This window comes from Puma concolor, chromosome C2 (assembly GCF_028749965.1).
Source record: "Puma concolor isolate L17-30 chromosome C2, mPumCon1.1.hap2, whole genome shotgun sequence".
Classification (NCBI taxonomy): Eukaryota; Metazoa; Chordata; class Mammalia; order Carnivora; family Felidae; genus Puma; species Puma concolor.
In genome coordinates, this window is record NC_141675.1 from 36,367,598 (window position 1) to 36,391,132 (window position 23,535).

Here is a 23,535-nt window from a genome sequence, read left to right on the forward strand (position 1 = left end):
CACATCAGTACTGGGGAGGGAAAGAGTATGGCTAGAAGGCAGGCACATAGAATAACCCTCCTCTGAACCTCCCCACATGTCAACCTGCATGACGAGGGTCTACACACAGAAGTGGGAGTGGGTGTGGAAAGGCACATGCAGTCACTGGTCTCCACCTTCTCTAATCCCATCCTTTTCATGAGCTGTTCCATAAAACAGGTGTGGCCATCCCATCTAGCTTCACCCATAGGACCACTGCTTTGCAATCCTTTATTTTGCCCTGAGCCTCAGCATCAAAGGCAGAAAAGGCCCTTTCCCACAAGAGGTGCCCTGTGAGGATCTTCTAATAATGTAGGATAAAGTCGAGCAGATTCCTGCCCCGCTCCATAACAGTATTACAAGAAGAAATTCCCCAGGGAGCTTCGTTATGATCCTATTACTGTAAATGATGGCTTGAATCCACCATCAGATTTGGTATTACCATATAATCATTTCTGTAAAAGGCTTCAGAATCATCATTAGCACAGGGAGCAAATTAAATGACATGCCAGTAGGGATTTTACTACTGATAAACTAAAATGAAATTAAACTTAAAAAAACAGAGTGGTATGAATATTGCATTACAATGATCACACCTACACACAGAAAAGCAAGTACAGCCAGAATTGGATAAGCCACGGCACCCAGACCTTCCTTCTCTAGAGGACACATAGCCTTGCCTTCAGTGACCACAAGAGTTGGCTGGATTCTCTGAGAGGTCCACTTAACCCGTAGCCAAGCCATTCTACCAAATGCAAGGTAGGATTTCTAAATGGCATCGAACCCCTTACACGTCATGCAGAGGCCCCCTTCCCAGGACCCTTCCTGAGGTACAAAAACGGAGGCAAGGATCTGGTTTTAACACCAGCTCTTCCTGAACTTGAGGAACTTGAGGAAGTTTCGCTCTCACACTGGGTGTCAGCTTCTTTGTCTGTACAATGATGCAGTTTGATGTGAGATTTTACAAGTGATCTTTAATAAAATGAGAATAATGCTCCTTTCCCTGACTCCTAGGATTGTTGTTGGATTCAAATGAGCAATATAGCTGACAGCATATTACAAAGTGGAAAATGCTGGTAAGAGGAAGAGGTTTTATAAGATGAAACGATGTATATGCACCGAAGTATATATACATAAACATGTATGCCACTTATAAGCAAGAAATTCACAGGCATATGCCACTGTGTTGAGCCATAATCTCTCTGTATATCTACCTATTTCAACATCCCTATTAGTCTTTCTTCAGAGAAGAGTTTAGGGCTACATGAACAGATAATTAGTGGTCACATCTATTCTAAAACAGCTTGTAGCTGTACAGTTGCTAGCTAAGTAAGCCATGATTTATTTACACCTCTCCTCTTTTTCCTTTTTTTCTTTTCTCTTCTTTTTTTCCTTTGATATCCACTCTACATTTATTCATTCATTAGGCACATCTGTACTGAGACCTGGGTGCAAAGCGTGGGAATACAGTGGTGAATTAAGCACAGTCCCTGCCCCATGTATTTTACACTATAATGAGGGAGGACAGATATAGATATGTTGATGACTGGAAATAATGACAATTACTACGAAGCAAAGGAGTATGGAGCCTGGGAAGTACCAACTCTAAAGAGGGTCCAGTGGACTAAGTATTTGTGCCCCCCTCCAAATTCATATGTTGAAACCCTAATCCCAAGGTAATCGTATTTCAAGGTGGGGCCTCGATTAGGTTGTGAGGGTAGAGACTTCATGAACAGGATTAGTGCCCTTCATAAGAGAGCTAGCTCACTGTCTTTCTACCATGTAAGGATATAAGAAGCCAGCAGTCTGCAAGCCAGAAGAGGGCCTTGCCTGGATCCTGACCATGCTGGCACCCTGACCTTGGATTTCTAGCCTCTAGAGGCTAGAAATACATTTTTATTGTTTATAAGACACCCAGTCTATGACACTTTGTTATGGCAGCCCTCGCTGTTAAAACAAAGGATGTCAGTGAATGGTTCCCCAGGAGGTAAATTTAAAGTTATTTCCTTAAGAATGGGGAAGAGCCAGCCATATGACAAACAGAGGAGAAAAGCATTACAGATAGAACGCAGTAGATGCCAAGGTCCTAAGGCAGAAAAGAGCTTGGCATGTTCAAGAAACAGGAACACAGCTGGGGAAGCTGGTGTGTAGGAAAGGAGGAAAGAAAGACAGGAAAGTGGCCTTGGCAGGATCTATGGGTCATCACAGAAGGTATGTGCCTCAGGAGGCTGTTGAAAGATATTAAGCTACACAATATAACATCCTATTTATATTTCAAAAGTAGTAGTACTTTTGATTCTGGGTAGGAAATGAGTTGTGAGGGGCCAAGAGAAAACGCAAGAGGACTGTTAGTACAAGCATGGATACCTGGGCTGGGGGAGATTCAAGGTGGAATCATAGCCCCTTCTAACCAATGGAAGGGCGGGGATGGGGTGGGTGCAGGTGAGCAGGAGAGAGGAATGAAGGATGGTGCCCAAAATTCTGGATTAAGCACTGAACGGATGGCAGATCCAGGCAGCGGAAATTGGACAAGCTCTGGAGAATATCACAGTTCTGACTTGAATGGGTGAAGATCTTGAAGGACTGGTGAATCAAAGAGCAGCAGCTATGTGTTGTTATCAGTTGGGTTCAGCTTGGAAAACAAACACCACACCAGTCCTTTTAACAGAGAAAACTGAACATAGTGGCTAGTTGAACAGACTGGAGGACTGATGATAGGAAAGGGACACTGAAAAGACACAGGCCAAAGAAAAGGCTACCATGAGGATGGCCTGCAGAAGAGCAAGAAGGAATGGCCCCTAATAGGTAGAGAGAAAGCGCTCACTGGTTTGGGTTGTTAGACTCTGAATTTGCCATGTATGTATTTCCCTCTTTTTGTTTTGAGAAATAATAAGAAACAGGGTATGTGGGGAAATGTTGATATAATTTAAATTGCTTATATCATTTCAACAGCTGCTCTACCCCAAAGTAAATAAGGAGGTATATGCAGAAAACAAAGACAAATAATACGACTACCAATGTGCTGGGAGAACACCTACATACAAGTGTCCCTAATTCTGCCTACTGCCATGGCTTCCTAGTACAAGCTATCACCCCAGTACCCAGCCCCACATACTCAGTTATGCCACATACACACACACTCAGACACACAAGCACATATGTACATATATATCAACATACACATGCACACACACACACACATACACACATATGCTTGTATACATATATCTGTGTGGACACACATATGCTCATGCACACACACACTAGTATGCACACATACACTTGTATGGACACGTATACACAGGTGTGCGTGTGTGTGCATACACACAGGCACATTCCACATTCATTGCCTCTGAGCCACATATCCAATCTGAGGTCAGTGAAAACTTCCTGAACTAATAGGGACTTGCCTTGAGGCCTGAAGGACTAGAAGATCAAATAGACATGGTTCTGAGAGAACACTTCAATATCTGCTACGGGAAGTAGGACAGGGAGGAAGGGTAGGTGACAAGAAGGAAGGGGGTAAGGTGAGACATTTCCGCGGTCACTCTGGTCTCCAAATGATCCGTGAGGACATTCTGGTTTGACATCAAAGGGTTTCTTTGCCAGCAAATGACCAGAAGAATCCAGTTTTGTAGAGGTTCTCAGAAAAACTAATACAGTCCAAGGCAAATAATTGACTGAAACTAGGAAAAAATGCAATTTGGGGAAAAGCCCAAGGGACACGTGTTACTGCAAAGCTGAAGTGGGCCCAGAAGCTTGAATTTTTTATACCAAGTTGTAGAAGTGAGCAAAATAGGGTCCAAAACAGAGTTCTTCAGATGCTGTGAATCTATGCATGACTTCATTTCCATTCCCTTAATTCCACCAGGAGCCACAATTTCTAAATTTTCCTTCAGGAAAAAAATCATTTAGCTCAGAAATAATGCTTTCTATATAAAACTGTAGCAGTTTCAGGGTTTATTTCTTTGATTTTGTTTCCTTCCAAGAAAATAAGAATAAAAGGAGTATTTCATCTTAATAAAGAGAGACGTGGGAAGTTTCTCTCTGAGCACCGACGCAGACAACAAATTCACTCAGGAAAACATGACCAAGTGCTGCGCCCATCTGGCCGTGGGCACATGGAGTAGACAGGTGTGCCCTCCATGGGTTTCCACACATGAAACCGCAGGAGAAAATCAAGTCCTACCCCTATGTGGACTTTGGTGTCCAGGCCAGGTTTCACAGAAGGAGTGGGGCCCTTCATGATGTCCCTGGGGTGATGAAGATTAAAGGGAATTGAAGTAGCAGAGAATGAAAAGTAGGCATAGTAGGTAGAGGAACAGTGTGAATAAAGGTGCAGAGGCTGGACTAGCATGTCAGATATATGAACGCGAGACAGTAAGAAATATATATCGGTCTCTGCCCTGGGTTCTTGACACAAGGCTCCTAAACCCCTATAGTTTCCTAAGCAATAAGAGCACTAGGAACACCTTTTGTTGTAATATTTGGTCTTGGACCCTGGTTCCTGACACAGGGCTCCTAAATCTCTTGGAATATGCTGGGTGAATAGGAGTGTCTTTTGTTCTAATGAGAGAGTTCAGTGGGCTCCTGGTTGGGGGCTGATCACCAGAAAGACCAAGCTATGATTCAGAGTTTGGAATTCAGTCCCACCCCTCATTCTCCAGAGTTAATAACTGGTCATGCCTATATGGTGAAGCCCCCATAAAATCCCAGTAGTATGAGGCTCAAGGAGCTTCTGGGTTGGTAGACACATCCGCATGCTGGAAGGGTGGCACACGCCAACTCCATAGAACCAGAAGTTCCTATGCTTAGGACCTTCCCAGACCTTGCCCTGTATGCCTCTTCACCTGGCTATTCTTCTGTTTCTTTTATCATATCCTTTATTATATCATAAACTGGTAAATATAAGTATTTTCCTGAGTCCTGTGAGCTATTCTAGCAAATGACTGAACCCAAGGAGGAGTTGTAGGAACCCTGATTTATAGCCGGTAGGTCAGAGTACATGTGACCTAGGATGTGTGAATGGTGTCTGCAGTGGGGCGGTCTTGTGGGACTGAGCCTTTAAGGCTGTGGGATCTGACGCTGATTCCAAGCTGATCACGTCAGAATTGAAGCAAGTGACAGGACACCAGCTGATGTCACAGAGAATCACTTGGTGTGAGAACTGCCCCACACATGTGGCATCAGAAGTGAAGCGTGGCAGCAGTGTGAGAGAGAAGGAGAAATACACAAGAACATGTTTTTCCTCTTCGAAAGTGATAAGCCTAGATAGGATTTGAGGCACATTATAGGAGTCAATGAAAAATAGATTTTGAGTTTATCCTATCACTAATGAGAAGCATACATAGGTTGTTGGGTTGGAAATGAATAGTAATTATAGTAGTAATGGCTAACATTTATGACAACATTACAGGCACTGTACAAAGCATGTCACATGTACTGGCTATGTAGTTCGCACAAAAGCCCTCTGAGGTAGGCACTATTAGGATCGCCACTTCACTGATGAAAATGAGGCCCAGAGGGGTCAAGTAATTTGCCTGGGGTCACACAACTTCTTAGTGGCACAGAGAGGTTGAGGTAGAATGCAGCCCCTGTCCTGGAGGCTGTGATGGGTGATGGTCCCACTGTACCTTCCCTCTGTGCCCTGTCTCACAGAGAGCTTGTCTGAGGATGAGGCTGAAACACGAGAGAAGCTGAGGTGAGAGGTGGCGGGGGTGGGGGTTGGCGATCCGGGGTCTGGATCAGGATCAGGATGCACCCCTGCCTTCTTGAATCCTCTCTTGTGTCTTAAGCTAATTGGAGTAGGGGTTCTGCCACTTACAATATGCCTTCCCTTCACCTTTTATAAGTACCAGATTGGGGCTTGTCTGTACCTTCTTCAGCAGCACCTTACTAAGTACTTGCTAAGTGCTGGGGACACTAAGATAAGGGAGACAGTGCCCCACCCTCAGGATGGAAACCATGTGGAAAGGGGCACAGCATTCAGGGCAGGGTGGGTCACAGCGGGACCAGGAGGGCCCAAGGTGCTCCAGCGAGTCAAGGAAGTCTCCTAGGGGAAGCAACATGTGGCAGCACAGAGGGTGCATGGAGTTTGCCGGGTGGCACAGGGTAAAGACACTGGAAGAGAGACCCAAGTGCTCGCCTAGGCTGAGGGACACCCAGCAAGATCCTGTGACAAGGTCCAGACAGCCTCTTCCCTTGCATGGTTGCCTCATGTCAGTAGAGGTTTTGGGGCCCATCTCCCCACAAAGAATAGTAACAGAAAGGCCACTGATATCCAAGTGCCAGACACTCAGTGTCCCTAACTAAATTGTTTGTTTCCCAGTCAAAAAAACAAAAACAAAAACAAAAAAAACCTGCAGGTCTTATGCAGTTAAAAGTGAATGGCTGTAGTTTAGAGAACTACATAAGCTTCTCTCTGCACCAGCCCAGAACCTCTGTAGGTTTAAAGGCAAGACTCTACCTGTCAGGTTGGAGGGACCTCACCTCAGGCCTCACCTGTGAATACTGGGTTTTCTCAGTGGATATCAGCTCTAACTATGAAAACAAGGTCTTCCCCCTGGCCCCAGCTCTCCAGGAATAGCCAGGAAGGGAAAGTGAAGTCCCTGATGCATTTGCAGCATCGCCAGGAGGACACCTCCTTTGAGCAACTGTCACCTTCCCAAGGTGATACCCCAAGAGAGCACCAGCATCAAGGAAACCAGACCTGGGCCCATGTCCCTTCTCTACCACTCTGTTCCTATATGACTCTGTCCAGGTATTTACACTCTCTGGGCCCCAGGACTTCACTCTGTAAAAGGGGATATGAACTCCCACTGGGAATGATAGTCATGAAGACTACAGGGGTGTAAAATGAGAATACATCCCTACAGTCTCAAGCATAGTGCCTGGCCTGTGACAGATGCTCAGCAATTGAGATTTGTTGCTACAATTGCAGTGATAATCCACACGATTGCCATTATTCCGTTCAACTGTGTCTTGATGCAGCCTGCCTCTTTTAAAGCAGAGAAGTTCTAACTTTTTCCAAATTACTGGGCTCCTTTTGAGAATCTGCAGAAATGACAGACCCTAACGAAAGCACAAACACATGAGATTTTGCACAGGATTTCAGTGAAGTCAAGAAGCCCCAAATTCTAAATATTTAAAAAAGAAAAAAAAATTAACAAGCCCCAAATTCCATGTCCACGCCTCACCCTGCAGGAGTCCAGGGCCACAAGTTCTGAGGCCCCACATCTGGAGACCTAGCCTATCTCTGATGTGATTTATTTTGCACCGAGATAAAAGTGAGATGGACTCTGCACTTTCCCAGAGCAGTGCTGGGCGATCGGTCGTTCATCTGCCATGAACGGCTCACAGAGATCTCCTGGCCCAGAGAGGCCCAGCATTGGGCCACGGAGCAAACAAGGAGCTCCAGGAATCAGCATGTACACCAAGCGCTGTTTGCAGCCTGTGAAAAATATCAGCGCCTATCCCATGCATGAACTTGCTTGCGTTTTTCAAATGTGGGAAGCTGCTGCGGCAATGAACAAAGAGTTACTACAAGCACAAGCACCAACCTGTGGAGGTACCAGAAATATTTTGCCATTTATGAAGACCCTCAAACTTGACAAGGTCAGAAATCCCTGCTGTGGTCCAACTGCCCTTCCCCAGCCCCCAGTCCATGTCAGCATCCATGACAGAAGGTTGCCTAGGCAATGCCTGCATGGTTGGCCTGCTGTGCCAACTAATATGATTAAAGTAGAAATCTTTTCCAGCACAGTTTAAACAGAAGTGAATCATGCTACAACCAAGGGCCCCTTTATTTAGCTTCTGCAAATAAACCCCATTTCCAGGGTCCCTGGGTCACGGTGTCTGCTCAGAGCCACTTGGCCAGTTCTCCACATCTAGCCTCTCACACACAAAGAGAAGGTTTAGGTTGAGTTGTTTGTCTTTGTTTTTTCTTCTATATTGCTCTCTTAAAGTCACAGAAACTAAAGTTAGATAAAAAGAGTAGTTTTGCCTGATTCTCAAATTCAAGAAGCCTGTGTTCCACTTTGCTCCCAACTGCTACTCAATCAAAATAGCAGGTTTAAACTGTCTTCCACCTACTATGCTTTAGCTGATGAAAACATGTTTTTACAACTGTAACAAGTACAGATGCCTTACGGCAAGAGAGGTGAATGAATAAAACTCTTTCAAAGCCCCTCCATCACATCTGTGTTCTTCCTCTGATCCCAAGCCTATGCTTCTTCCCTCCTCCCCCACCCCTCTTCCTCTTACTTAATATCCAAAGGCTTTTTGTCTTGAAATAAAGTTGAACAAATCTATCATTCCCTTTCCTTCATTTCTTCCTTTGAAATGATTGGTCACCTGGATAACCTGCAATTCAGGAAGGCTCCACCAGGGGATGCTACTCCATTATTACAGACTCAGCAATAACATTTGTCTAAGTCAGAGTCAAAACACCAACATTTGTTCCATAAGCTTCTAGGTGGTAGGATTATGAGGTAAATATGTTTCTACACCTCCGTGCTTTCCCTCTACTTTTGAAAAAGAAGATATTTCTTTGATAATCAGGAAAGAAGTTTATTTAAAACATTTTAAAGTTATTACAATGTAATAGTATTATTCAAATACAAAGAGCAAAACGAATGCTGGGGCATTACCTTTTGCTACTATTAAATATAATGGTGTGCATATGATGAATTCAGGTACTCTGATGCAACCACAGTCTGTAGCTTGCCCACCCTATTAAAAGGCTATTTATTATTTGAATGCTCATCCTTGTCACCCCTGCACTCAGCATGTTAATTTGCCTCTGAAGAAAGACACCAAATGCTGCTATTGCAAAGAGTGTGAATCCCAGAAACTCCAATGACTGGTCTCACCTTTGGCCTTAAGACATCTTTTCAATCTGTCACTGTCGGTCAGTGTGTGCACAGCAAAATTAAGAGAAAGGAAAAGGGACAACTGAGATGTCTCTCTTGCCTTTATCTTCTTAACTCTTCTCAGATTTATCATTGGGATTTTCCATTTTCCCATCAGAATTGCCAGTCTGAAAATATCCTAAAGAATAATAATGCTTCCGGCAATAGCAGTTGTAAAGAAATGTTATATGAACATGTTGTGTTGAGTTTTAATTTCTCCACACAAAACTAAAAGACCTTTTTCTGGGGTTTATTGCTAACCCAGCAATCCTGCTTTTAGCAATATATTCTATGGAAATAAAACAAATATATAAAGATGCCTGTCAAGGAGGCTTGTTTGCAAAGAAGTTCAAAATAACAAAATAAATAAGTAAAAGCAAACTAAATGTCTACCATTTAAGAGCTTGGTTATTTAAATATATCTTTATACTTGGAAACACTATAAAGTCATTAAAAGGAGTCAAAGTAGCATTTATGTGCTGGCATGGAAAGATGTCCACCGATAGGTATGAGGGGGAAAAACAAAAGGAGCTAGTATGAGAGGAACTATAGCATCATCCAGTAGAAAGAGACTAGTTAATTGGACTTTTCCATTGGTTGATGTAAGCTCCAAAGCTGAGAACAAAAGGTGATACATATACATCCATTCTAAAGAGAATTCCTAGACACATCCATACAGGCCTTGCTGAAAGGCAGTAAAGCGAGTCCAGAAACAAATATTCCATCCTGGTTATAAATGAGAAGATGAGGGGCGCCTGGGTGGCTCAGTTGGTTGAACGTCCGACTTCAGCTCAGGTCATGGTCTCGCAGTTTGTGAGTTCGAGCCCTGCATCGGGCTCTGTGCTAACAAACAGCTCAGAGCCTGGAGCCTGCTTTGGATTCTGTATCTCTCTCTCTCTCCCCCTCCCCTGCTCACGCTCTGCCTCTCTCTGTCTCTCAAAAATAAATAAATGTTTACAAGTAAATAAATAAATGAGAAGATGAGTCATTTAGATAGAGTTCATTGAACATGAAGTAGGATTAGTGAGTTGGTTTCCTCTCTTCATCTGTAGTGGAGAGGGTGTCCCCAGGAAGAGAGCTGTTTGAAGAGACTGGGAGTGCTTGTGAGAAGCAGGGCTACTCATTTGCTTACCACCTAGAAACTGAGTTGTAAAAATGGAGTCCCATCTCAGTGACTGTGGTAAAGGAGATCTCTACTGAGCAAATATTCCCTCCAATCAACCATCTACATGGGAGTGTTCTTTCCCATCCCAAGTGTTGGGCTTGGTCATGTGACTTGCTTTGGCCCCCAGGTGAGCAGAGTATATGTACCGTTAGACTTTGCACTCAGTCATGGGACTTGCTCAGGCCAACAAGATACACAGAGGTTTGACAGGCACATACATGGTTTAGTTTGTTCCCTTACACTTCTGTCATCTTCTGGGTATAGCTCCCCTAGATAGCTGCTTCTTCTTTAGCTTCGGCCTAGAAGAAACACACATGGAACAAACCTAGGCCAACCAGCAACAAGGAGCCAAAGCCGGCAAGAACCACCACTTAAAGCCAAGCTTCCCAGAAAAGGCCAACTTGTCAATCAGCTGAATTGCAGCCCAATGAGGATGAGAATAAGAACTTATTCTTCCACACCACTGAGTTTAGGGGTGGTTTGTTATATAGTGCTATTGCACCAAGAGCTAACCAGTACAACAGTGGGTTCTTCAGACCTTTGATAATTAAAGAGTTTGTGACTTAGTAAACCTACAGACTCATGTTTGATTCCTGCCTGGAAACTTATGAGGACAGAATCTAGCAGAAGTTGCCCATAATGTCCATACAAGAAGATTTGGGACAGAGTTGGACAAGAACAAGGTTGTATGTCCAGGGTAACACCCATGGTGTCAAATGGACACAGAGGTTAGTGGGTTTGAGCCATCCTGACGGAATTTTACTCAAAAGTAGAGTCTACCAAGTGGGGAAATCCAATGAGAAGAGGCTGTGGGTATACCTTTGAGGGGCAAGAGTAGAGGGCACAACAGGCAGCAATCAGGGATGTGGAAACACAACAAGGAAGAGCAGAAAGGTCATCATTCCCCCTTTTCCACTGTAGATCCCAAGCCTGGGTCATTGTAAACTGGACAAACAAGTGAAATGGGAGATAAGGGCTTTTATTTAGATTTGGCTAGACCTTTTAATACCTGAAAACAGAATTCTTGTAACAGAATGACCAGAAAGCTATGGAATTATGAGGTTACATTATGGGGAAAGAAACAAATCTGACAGACCATATGAGATGACAGTGACGGGAACTTTATTCAATAAAATGGTGACACCCACTATATAAATTATGTAATACATGTAATATATTAAGCATGTCAATAGACAGATTTATATTTTTATTTCTATTTTGGTAAAACAAATGGCCAAGGGTGGGTCTGAGCCAGGGCTGTTTGTCAGGTACGGGGCTTCTGCAGTGGAAACAGACTGCAGGCTTCTCTCCTTAGTTCCCTTGGCTCTAACAATACAGCTCATTCCTCAGCAAATTTCCCTTCAAATGTTCAGCCTGTGGCAATGAGATATTTTTACAGCTTTTTATTTAACATCCCCCTGAGAATTATCATTTGCTTTTATGCAGTATTATCAAGAAACAAAAGCAACAAAAACGCATTTTAATTGTTCAAACTATTTGGCTCTTCTCTCAGACAATGGACAAATCAGAACCCTGTAGGGCAGAGAACTAAACCCCAGAGGCAGAAGACAGGGATTCTTGTCAGGTTGGTGGCCTGAACTCCCCCATGGGACCTAAAGCAAGGCTCTCAACTTTCTGGGCTTCATTTTCCTCTCATGTAGATCCTCTGCAAGATATGCCCCCAAATCCTATGTGTCAGGGTATCTTTTGTTATGGAAAAATCTGAAGCTACATTAATTAGAACATCTGTGTTCTAGTCCTTCCTATTTTGCCAAGGAGCACTATGATCTAAGCAAAGGATTTAGTGTCATTGAGCATCAGTTTGTTATCTTTAAAACAAAAAAATAAGTCATGCCCTCCTTCTCTCCTTCCCTCCTTCCCTCCCTCCCAGGTTTTACTGTTGTTTCATGGTTTGGTTATCTAGTGCTGTGTTAACATACTACCACAAAAGATAGTGGCTAAAAACAACCATCTATTTTGCTCATGATTATATGGGTCAAAGATCTGGGGAAGGATGCAGCTGGATGGTTTATCTTAGCCTTGCATGGAATCGGCTGGCGCTTCTGGGGCTGGAGGATTCAGTTCCAGAATTCTGCTTCATTCATGTATCTAGCACACTTCTTGATCTCTCTTTCTCTCTCTCTCTGTCTCTCTCTGTCTCTCTCTCTATCTATCTATCTATCTCCCCTCTCCCCTGCCTCCACATGGTATCCCAGAACCTAAACACAGCAGTCAGGAAGCAGAAACTTCCAGCCAATTAATAGCTACTCCCAGAACTAGCACAACATAATTTCCACTGTATTTATTCTATTGGTCCAAGTATTCACAGTCCCACCTAGAATCCAGGATGGAGAAATCAACTTCATCTCTTGATAGAGGAACAAGAGCATCACATTGCAGAAGAGCAAATAGGATGATAGATAATTGGAAAATAGAATTTGTCACATATTGTTTTTGTTGTTATTCTGAACAAAAATTATGATATAGAAACTCTGAAAAATAAATCTCTGTGCACCTATCAAGTGCCATTATGATCCCTACTTCAATTTTCCATTTTTAATCTACTCTGGTTAATGTTACTGTGAGGTAAGTAATAGATCCATTCCAAATCTGGCCACAGTGGCTACCAAAGCATTATCTGTCCCAAAATCAAAGCCAATTAGAGACCCAGGTAATTCCTTCAATAGGAGACACAGGGTTCCTTTGGTTGAACAGAGACATGACAGATATGCCAGATTACGATCTAGTAACTAACAACCCCAAAATCGATGTATTAAGATAAGAAAGTATAACTCTCTCTTGCTGAGTACCTGTCACAGGTCCTCAGGGGTTCTGGGGTTCTGAGACACGTCTGATAGAGCATGTCCTATCTGAGCCTTGTTGGGCACCTCAGCAAAGGGACGGAGCGTGGCTTCCACAAAGTAAGACATGTCACTTCCACTCATATTTCATTGGCCAATGCAAGTCACATGGCCACATGTGACCTCAAAGGGGCAAGTGTGTAAAACCTCGCCATGCCTCAGAAGGAGGAAAACCAAGATTACTGGAGAACTGCATTCCTTTTTTTTTTTTTTTTTTTTAATTTTTTTTTCAACGTTTTTTATTTATTTTTGGGACAGAGAGAGACAGAGCATGAACGGGGGAGGGGCAGAGAGAGAGGGAGACACAGAATCAGAAACAGGCTCCAGGTTCCGAGCCATCAGCCCAGAGCCCGACGCGGGGCTCGAACCCACGGACCGCGAGATCGTGACCTGGCTGAAGTCAGATGCTTAACCGACTGCGCCACCCAGGCGCCCCGAGAACTGCATTCCTAATGACCACATCTGGATTAGAGTTTTTCAGGATTCTGTTCAAGGACATTTTCAGAGCCCTTTCTTAATGCACAAGCACCTATATGAAGATGAAGAGAGAAAATGCATGGTGTTATCCTATATTCTTCTGCTCTAATATGTTGTATTTTTTTTTTGCCAAGCTTTTCGTTGCTCCTTCTTGTAAGGACATTTCCCAGGGAAGTGACAGTGGTTGAAATCCTGACCTTGCCTAGATATTCACAGAGAACAAAATGCTCCCCAGGGTATTCACAATCATATCCATCTGCCAGCTCCATAGAACACATGGAGATGCCACATGTGACCCATATCAGTAAGTTTCTACCCAGAGGTTCATTGTCTTGGCTTAGACTATGGCGTGTTAGTAAGAGTCAGCACAGCAGAGTGGAAAGAGCAGCGTAGTGGGTTTCACAGTGTGTGGGTTGAAAACTATCACCTCTAGCATGTGACTATGAACAACTTTTTCAACTTCTTTGAGCCTCAGTTTCCTCAGCTGTAAAATGACAATAGTAATAGTACTTCAGAGACTGTCGTGAAAATCAAAAGACATAATATGTGTAAAACACTTAGAACAGTGCCGAGGACTTTTTACATTGCTCTTCTTGCTGTTGTTGGTGTTGTCATTTGGCCTGGCTCTGCAAGCCTCTCTGCCTGCTGTTCAATCTCGTGCAGGAACTAATGGTCATACTCATATTGCCAGGTGCTCGGTGCTCACAAAGGAGCACACGGCCAGTAAGTGCTATAAGAACAAAATGAAAAAAAGTGTGAACATCAGAGACCCCCTGCATTTGTGATAGGATGAGACAGTTTTGTGCATGGAACAAGGTGGTAGTTACCCTTCTTACCCAAATATCTCCCCTGCCAAGCTGCCAAGATGCCTGATATTTTGTCATTAGAAATTAATTCCCTTGGTTTAACCATTATCTGGTCTAAGTGCATTACAAACATCACTAAGTGTAGGAGACTTAGAGGGAAAGGGCATAAAGGGACTAGCCAAGGTATTTCTAACATAGAGTTGGTGAAAAGGGTTAGAAAGTTCTCCTTCCCAGTAATTTCCTAGTTACACAACAAGAGTAACTAAGATTTCACCATGGGTGATGACATGTTAAATTCTTATTAAATGATTTTTTTAACTGTATCACTGAAATCATTTCTGAACCAGCATGCTTATTTCCAATCAACCTCCTCTAATTATAGCCTCTAAATTACTGCTAGGGTGGGAGAGGGGAAAGTGGGTGATGGGCATTGAGGAGGAGACCTATTAGGATGAGCACTGGGTATTGTATGGAACCAATTTGAAAATTAATTAATTAATTAATTAATTACTGCCAGGATAATCTCTACAAATAGATGTGATCATGTTGTATTGGGTTTTGGTGAGGCATGGGAGGTTTCAATCATCACACTCTTGGCCCCCACTTTAGCCTTGTATTTCACTGCTACCACTATCCCCAACTCTTTCATACCAATCAACACTCTAACCCATACACACAGACTGACTCACCTGGAAGCATCACATTCTTACTTTTCCTGTCACCTTTATCAAAGTTATCCTCTTTGCTTCCATCACATTAAATGGAAATTGCAGTCTGGAGGGTACTTTCCTCCCTCAGCATTATCACGTGATTCCTGTGGGACCTATGATCACAAGACTCATTCCTTCTAGATATAGGAATGGGCATGTGACTCGGGCTCAGTCAATCAGAGAAGTACATTTCCCCCTGGAAATTACATTGGGCCAGGTATGGCCAAGTGATCCAAATAAGGAAAATCAGATCCTTGCCTTTTGATGTTATTAAATGAAGAGAAGTATGTCTTATCTCTTCGGTCAGATAGAATAATGTACACCAAGGGCTGCCAAAAGCCATCCTTTCCCCCCTGCCTCCAAGGTGGAGCGATCGTTAGGTGGAGAAACTAAAGTGGAAAAGTTAGCAGGAGAGAGAGAGAGAGAGAGAGAGAGAGAGAGAGAGAGAGAGAAGGAATGACAGACCTCATTTTCATCCCTAGATCTGGTGAATTTAGAATATGTTAACAAATTATCTGACACTTCTCCCTTCAACAGGTGGAGCCCAACTCCCCTCTCCTTGTGTATGAGCCAGATTTAGTGTCTTGTTTCTGATGAATCAACTGAATGGGATCGAAATTACAGAACATGACTTTGAGCATAGGTCTTAAAGGCATTGGTGGCTTCTATCCTGCTCCCTCTTGGATCATTTGCTGTGGGAGAAGCCAGCTGCAATATCAGAAGACATTCAAGCACCCCTCTAGGAAGGCCCACATGGTGAGAAATTGAGGCCTCCTGCCAACAGCCAGAGAGGAATTGAAGGCCTTTGCCCATAGCATGAGAGTGAGCCATCTTGGAAGTGGATCTTGCAGCTGTAGTCAAGCCTTCAGATGCCCCAGCCAATGTCTTATCTGCAGCCTCATGAGAGGCTCTGAGCCAAAACCACACAGCTAAGCTGTTCCCAAAATCCTAACCCTCAGAAACTGTGAGACAATAAATGTTTGTTGTTTTAAGTCACAAAGTGTTGTGGTAATTTCTTTCTCAACACTAGGTAATTAATACATGAAGCATCTCCAGCTCTACCTTAGACATCCTATACCATACTTTTTTCTGTAGTTGGGATTCTATCTTTCACATCTCAAATCTCCCTATTTACAGTATCATCTTTCTCTGCCCTCCCAACTTCTTCACCAGGCTAAGTCCCTACTATGTTCAGATCCTTACTGAGTATCACCTCCTCTGGGAAACCTTACCTATCCTGCTCCCCATGCTCTACCTCTCCAAGCTAGGTGAGGATCCCTTCTCTGAGTCCCCCATGCTTCCTTCCATTCAACACAGCCATTGTCATCTATGTGGGTATCCCCAAGTAGATTCTGGGCTCCTGGAGGCAGAAACTACTGCATTCCCATTACCAAGAAGAGTTTTCCCATATCAAGATCCTCAGTCAATGTGGTAGACACTGTCACTGCCCCACTCAGGTACCTTTACTGCCCAGTATGGTGCACAACTTGTGCCAGACTTCCCAAGACTTTCCAGGTTTTGGCACCAAGAATCCCACATCTGGGAAACTCCTCAATTCTGGGCAAATCAAAATGGCTCAAGTGTCATTTACACCAGCTTCAAGAGCTGGTACCAAAAGCTTACTTATGTGACCATCTCCAGTGAATGGCCTTTGGCTGATAGCAGCTGCTTTGCCCAGAGGCACTAGGAGATTACACCACATGCAGGGGCACAGTAACTGGCTGATACAGGGGTATGAACACAGAGCTCTCTTGCCTCAAGATAGGGCAACTCTGTGAAGCTGTTTATGTTCCAGAGCCCCCAAAGTGTTTTAGGCCAAAGCAAGACTACACCTGACACACCACATCATTGCTCATTCCTTTCCTCTGCCTATCCTGCTTCCCCCACTTCCTTGGATGATTCTCCTGAGAGCATTCCCTCAATACATCACATATGCCCAATCCCTGCATCAGGATCTGCTTCAAGGAACACAAACTAAGACAGTAATGGTTGTTGAATGAATAAAGAGAATCTTAGTCACTTAACATCTCTGAGCCTCAGTTTCCTGACCTATAAACAGAGATAGTAATACTCAACTTACAGACCTACCATGAGAAGTAAAGGAAGGTCTCTTTGCAAAGTACTTGGAGCTGTGCCTGCCCTCATGAAGAGTTATTCAATAGCAACTCTTAAGCAACCTTCCCCATGTGAAAGTCCACTGCATGGGTGGTCCCCCCACTCTGCCCTTTGTTAAGCCAGTCCCTTCCCTTTGCCCACAGTGAACTACAGCTTTCCTGAGTCTAACCCAATCCGCAGGAGATTGAGGTTGTTCCTGAATTTAAAGGAGGTGCTGTCTCTGAAAAAAGCTAGACAGGTAGACAGGGAGTGACTGTCAGGCCATCTGATAGCAGGTTTAGGTTGAAAGCTGTTTTGGTTGAAACACATCTCATTTGTTCCTTGAAGATAAAGTGAGCCTGCCAAGAACCTACTAGCAGGGAGGTGTAAGTTCCATCTTGGAGAGAGGAGATGCCCAGACTTTTCCCACTTTAAACTTCTCCAAGTTTATTGCCTCTGTTGGTAAAGAGACATGGGATGTACCCAGGATCCTGGTGACAGCAGCAGGCTGCATGTAGAGTAGTGGATGGAACCCAGCCCCCACCTGGCTGCCCCAGAGGCACCTGCCTGCCAGACTATGGACCTGTGGTTTGCCTCCCTTGGAAAATCCATTCTGATTGGATGTTTAACAGAGGAAGACCCCTGCCCTTGCTCTGAACCACAGGACTCTGAAGAGATGGACAATGGGCTCTGGTTATGACCCTTCAGGGGAAATTGCCACTCCTCCACCACCTAAAAGTGTGTGGCAGGTCTCTGGTGCTAACTTGTGAGATGGGGGAAGAAGTAACCCCAGAAAAATGCTTAGGTCCCAGATAAAAGAGACCCCACTCAGAATCAAGCAGAAATGGACACAAACCTGGCCCTGTTCTATTGGCTCTCTGACCTTGGGTGAAGTCACATCTCCATATCTCTGAGCCTTCGTTTACTCATCTATAAAGTGGGTACAATCAACTATGCTTCAAAGGCTGTGGTGAAGATGAGCAAACACCACAGCTATGGAGCGCTGGGCTCACCAAAGGCACTCATGATGCAGAAGCCATGCCCTCCTTGAGCCTGACAGCTGAGCCAGGGCATTCAGGCTGCATTTTCAATCCACATGGTCTAACTTCAGAATCCCCCAAGCTATCCCCCTGCCCATCCCCTTCCCTCATCCACATGTGCAAGGCTTCAGGCAACAATGGACCTTAACCCCAGTAAAACCTGAGATAATATGGACCTCATATTTTAAAAGGGGAATCCAGATAGCTTAATATCTAACCCAAGGAAATAAATTTGTCCATGATGGAATTTCCACACAATAATAAATGTTGGATCTTGATGGTTACCATTATTTATTACTGCTTAACAAACAAATGCAAAACATAAGTGATTAAAACAAAACTCCCTATATATGTATGTGTGTGTGTGTATATATATATAGACACATATATATATAATATATTGTAATATATGCTATATATATAATTATCTTCTTGGTTCTAAGGGTTGACTGCAGGGGCGCCTGGGTGGCTCAGTCGGTTGGGCAGCTGACTTCGGCTCAGGTCACGATCTCGCGGTCAGTGAGTTCGAGCCCCGCGTCGGGCTCTGGGCTGACGGCTCAGAGCCTGGAGCCTGTTTCGGATTCTGTGTCTCCCTCTCTCTGACCCTCCCCCGTTCATGCTCTGTCTCTCTCTGTCTCAAAAATAAATAAACATTAAGGGTTGACTGCAGAGCTCTCACTTGGGGTCTCTCACACAGTGGCTAGGGTTAGAGCCATCTGAAGGCTTGACTATGCCAGATGTACAAGATAACTCATTCACATGGCTGACAGTTGATGCTGGCTTTGCCTAGGAGTTCAGCTGGAGCTGTCATCTGGAGCAACTACATATATATCCTCTCCATATAATGATGGCAGCTGGGTTCTGAGAGCCTGCAACCCAAGAGCAAGCCCTTCAGGAGGCCCAAGGGAAGCCGCAAGTCTCTGGCTTCTGGTAACCTAGCCTTAGAAATCACACAGTATCACTTCCCCTGCACTCTGCTAGTCAAGTGCCAGTCACACCCAGCCCAGATTCTAGATGTGGATGTCAGGCGGTCTTACTCATGGGAAGCCATCTTTGAAGACCAATTACCACGGAAATAAATGTTAAGGATGAGAAGAGGAAGATCAGCATTTATGAAGTGCCTGCTGTGTGCCAGGCCTTTAAACAATAGCACCTTATATAGTCCTCACAACAATCCAGAAAGGTGATCTTGCCCCCATTTTAAAGAAAAGGCAACAGAGGTTCAGAGAGGTTATTTGTTTATCCAGGGTCACAAAACCACAGAGTGGCCAGGCCAGAGTTTGAACTCAAGTCTGTGGGCTTCCAAGCCTGTGGCTCTCCTCAGATCAGCCGGGGCTATGGAGATTGCCCAGGCAACCATTTCTGGCCTTCTGCCTCAAGAAACTGAAGATTTCACATGCAGATAATTCTCCTTTCCACATGAACAAGTTGCCCTTTCATTGGAAGGGAAAATGACTTCTGGCTTCATCTGGGAAAGCCCCCACCTCCGTGCTCTGCCCATGGAGACAGAGAGGCCCATCCATCATTGAGACCTGACTCGCCTGGCCCCTTATTGCTGCATTAGCTCAGACCCCGAGGTCAGCCAGGAGGACAGACAGCCCTGCTGCTGGCTCCTCCCCAACTTTCCTCCTCCCCCTCCCACTCTGAGTCCCCATTTCTCCGTGGATCTCCCAGTCTTCTCTGCCGACTGGCTTCACTAAGGTTCCCTGGCTTTCATAGACATAAACCAGAGCTGGGTCATTAAGCCTGAATCTTTTGAAATCCCAGAGATTCATAATCCAATATTATGTCTGTCGTGGGTAAGGAGGGAAGTATACGTGACCTGGCATTATAGATTCAAAGCCTCTGGGAATATGAAACCCCCTGGCAGGATGGGGTTAACTCCAAGGGACCCCAGAGTCTGAAGACCAGAATATGCTGTAACTCTTTGCCAAGTATTCCTGTGTAACTAGCTATGAGTAAGGCCTGTGGGGGACCCAAGAGAAGAGTCAAGAGCCCTGCCTCCAAGATCTTTGAGTTCAGCAGAGTCCTGACATACAGATATCCGTTGATAAGTGCATGAAAGAATAAATGAGTGAATGAACCTTATATAGCACAATAGCAGATTTTAAAGGAGCATAGGAGAGGCACCTGGATGGCTCAGTCAGTTGAGTGTCCGACTTTGACTCACGTCATGATCTCACAGTTCGTGATTTTGAGCCCTGCATCAAGCTCTCTGCTGTCAGCACAGAGCCTGCTTCAGATCCTCTCTCCCCCATTCCCTCCGCCATTCCCCAACTCATGTGTGCACTCTCCCTCTCTCTCAAAAATAAACATTTTAAGAAATAAAATATTTTAAAAAAATAAATAAAGGACTATAGGAAACACCCCTGGGACGTATTATGGTAGGGGGGGAAAAAAACTAATTCTATTCATTTCAATTCAAGCAGCTATTTTATGTCTCCACCATTAGAATGTTCTTACCGACTTAATGGTCCGAAGTGCAGAAAAGATGGTGGTGGCCAGAAGCTGAGCAAGCCAGCTCTGCCCAAGTGAGCTTGCACATGGGCCACGGGCAGAGAGGGACCCACTGCCTTTGGACACAGGATGTGACAGAGAAGCATGCCTACAGGCCCTCTAAGACATGGTGGCCCTGACCCTACTAACATGACCCCTCTGACCCAGGTGCTAATTAATCACACTAGCAGAGGAAATCAAAGCAGGATGGAGAGTGGGTTTGAAATGTCCCTCCTCAATACCTCCCTAATAGGCAAAGGCTGAAATATGAGAAGAATGTGAGAGCTTTCCCTATCCCCTGTGCATAGAAGTGACAGCCAAACCAGGAAGTACCGCAATGCCAAGGACTATTCACAAAGGCACCTCTCCTTGGGTAGAGACCGTGGGGCATGTGCCTGAGCTAAATGGTCTACCTGTGGGTGTAAAGTCATCAGTATCCTCAAGCAGTGCTCCTCTCCTTGGGTTTGAGTCCATGTTCCTGGAGCCCATAGGAAAGGCCTAATGGAGAAGAAAGGATGCACATCCTTCCATGGGCTCATTTGTAATTCTGGTTCCAGGAATTACTCTGTTTTCCCAAATTAGGACACTAATGCCCTTGCCTCTTGCCCTGGATGGCAGGGCCCTGGGAAAGTAAAATTACCCTTCCCAGCCTGTTTCTCCCAAGAACACAGAGCACCTTCCTAACTATAAGAACACATGTGCTCATATTATCCTTATTTTATGCTAAAATTAAGCTGTTCTCGTTCACTTGCCTCATCCTCTTGATGAGATATTGAGCTAAATAAAGGCTCCTCCCAGGCCTTAAAGCCATGATTTTTATGTCAGAGTGATGGAGTGAAGTTAAAATGGATTCACCCATAGAGAATTACCTATAATTTTTTCCATTAGTGCTATTCTCTGCTACTTCAATCCCAGGAATCATTATGCTTCACCAGTACTGGTCTCAGTCCCTGCTCCTCCACTGTGTCACCTTGGGCAAGTTGCTTCACAGCTCTGAGGCTCCCCTCCTCAGGTGAACATGGGGCTGAAGTTAGCTGACTCATGATGTCACTACAAAGATCAAATGAGATAATGTCTGCAAAGCACCTAGTTCACAATGTACTCAGAAGATGCTCAGCAAATATTAATTCTCTTCTAGTCCCTCCAGCATTCCCTGCTGGGAAAGAAATCCCCACAGGAACATTCTCAACCTTGCTGTAGGAGTAAGATTTCTTCTGTTCCATCCATGACTGGCTGTTCTCATCTCTTCCCAACCCTGCATTCAATGACCTCATATGGGCAGTCTGAGATCGGCCGTAGCAGGAGGATTTATACTACAGTAGTCAGCAATGCCAAAAATCAAAGCCCCATCCCCCTGGAGCCAGTTTAGCAGCACACCCCTGCTGGCAGGCTACACTTCTCCACCATCCTACCCATCCAGGTCCACCAGGGTGCACAGAGGCAAGAGGCTAGACATTATGGGGAACAATAGGCCTAAAGCACAGCTTCCTCTGCACTAAACAGTTTTTCAACAGCTTACATGGGGCACCCAGAGGCCCACTGATAGCCAGCTGCCATTGATTTTTCCAAAAAGAGGAAAAACCAGCAAAAAGAACATGTGTTCAGAGGCCAGTCAATCTTTTATCGGATCAGATGAACCCAAGTGAAAAAGAACTGCCAAAAAGCTTTTGACCAGGACAGCATAATAGGGACTGTTTCTGAAATAAAACCACTTTGTTGTTCAAATGTACTAAGTTGACAGGTTCTTTTCTCTCCGTGAACTGAAAAAAAAAAAAATTTCTAAAGAAAATTTAAAAACAGGTAACTCGTGAGGAAATGGCAAAAAAATTCAAGGCCACAGATTGTTCATAATAATAACTCATACACATATATGGCCTTTATTGCTCACCAGGCCTTGTTTTTAGCACTTTACAAAAATTAACTCAGTAAAGCCTCATGATAACCCTGTGAAATACTAGCATTATCCCCATTTTATAGATGAAGAAACTGAGGCAAAGAGAGAAACTCTGTGAATTCGAGATCTACAGCCTTTGACAAGGTAACCCCTGACAGGCTTTGCTGACCCTTTTGTTGAAGGAAGGGGAGGTGGGATGAAAGGGGAGGCCCTCGCATGCTTGTGGCCTCCCTAAATCGTTTCCTTTCTGTAGCAATCTTCTCTGCCTGGACCACCATCCTCCCCTTCAGTCTGGCAAACGCCCATTCATCTTTGCTTTACATTTTGTGGGCTGTGGCATAAGGAGGTGTGCTTTCCCTCTTTTGGCCTTCTTTCCTTCCCACTTACTCCTTCCTGGAGAACAGATAAGTATCACAATATCCCGTCAAAGTAATGCTAGAAAATGCCACTGACACTAGGAAGAAAAAGGTTTGCTTGTCTTGTGGGGTTCCCTGGAAGACCCTGAATGCTCTGTATTTCCTGCAAGTCGCACAACTCAAAGTTTTCCAGCAGCACTTCCAGGAAGGTTGCGATGCTATAGAAGATGGCAAAAAAGAAGGAAAGTCTGAGGCAGGAGGGAAGCCCTGAACACCCACTGTGACAAACCTGAGAGACTCATCAGTGACTCCATAAGGACAGTGGGGACAGATTTTGCATCAATGCCCTCAAATCCTGAGTGTGAGCTTCATCTGCTAACACAAAGACTCATGGGTGTTGTGACACAGCTGAGCGGTTACAAACAAATCCATCCAAACCGGGTGTAAACTGAAATGTGAAAATCAAGAATGTATTAAAGATTATTTATGTAAAAAGAAAAAAAAACTATGGAAGGATCAAGGAATATTAAAGAATATAAAACTTTAATAAGTCACCCAAGCATTGATTTTTACGTGAATAGGGAAATTAATCTAAAAGAATAAGAAAATGGAAAAATCAATATTCAATGATCATGCCTAAAAGCTATATTTTAAATACTGAGCCATAAATCAAGAAAAAATGGAATGAATAATCTCATTTGGGCTTTTA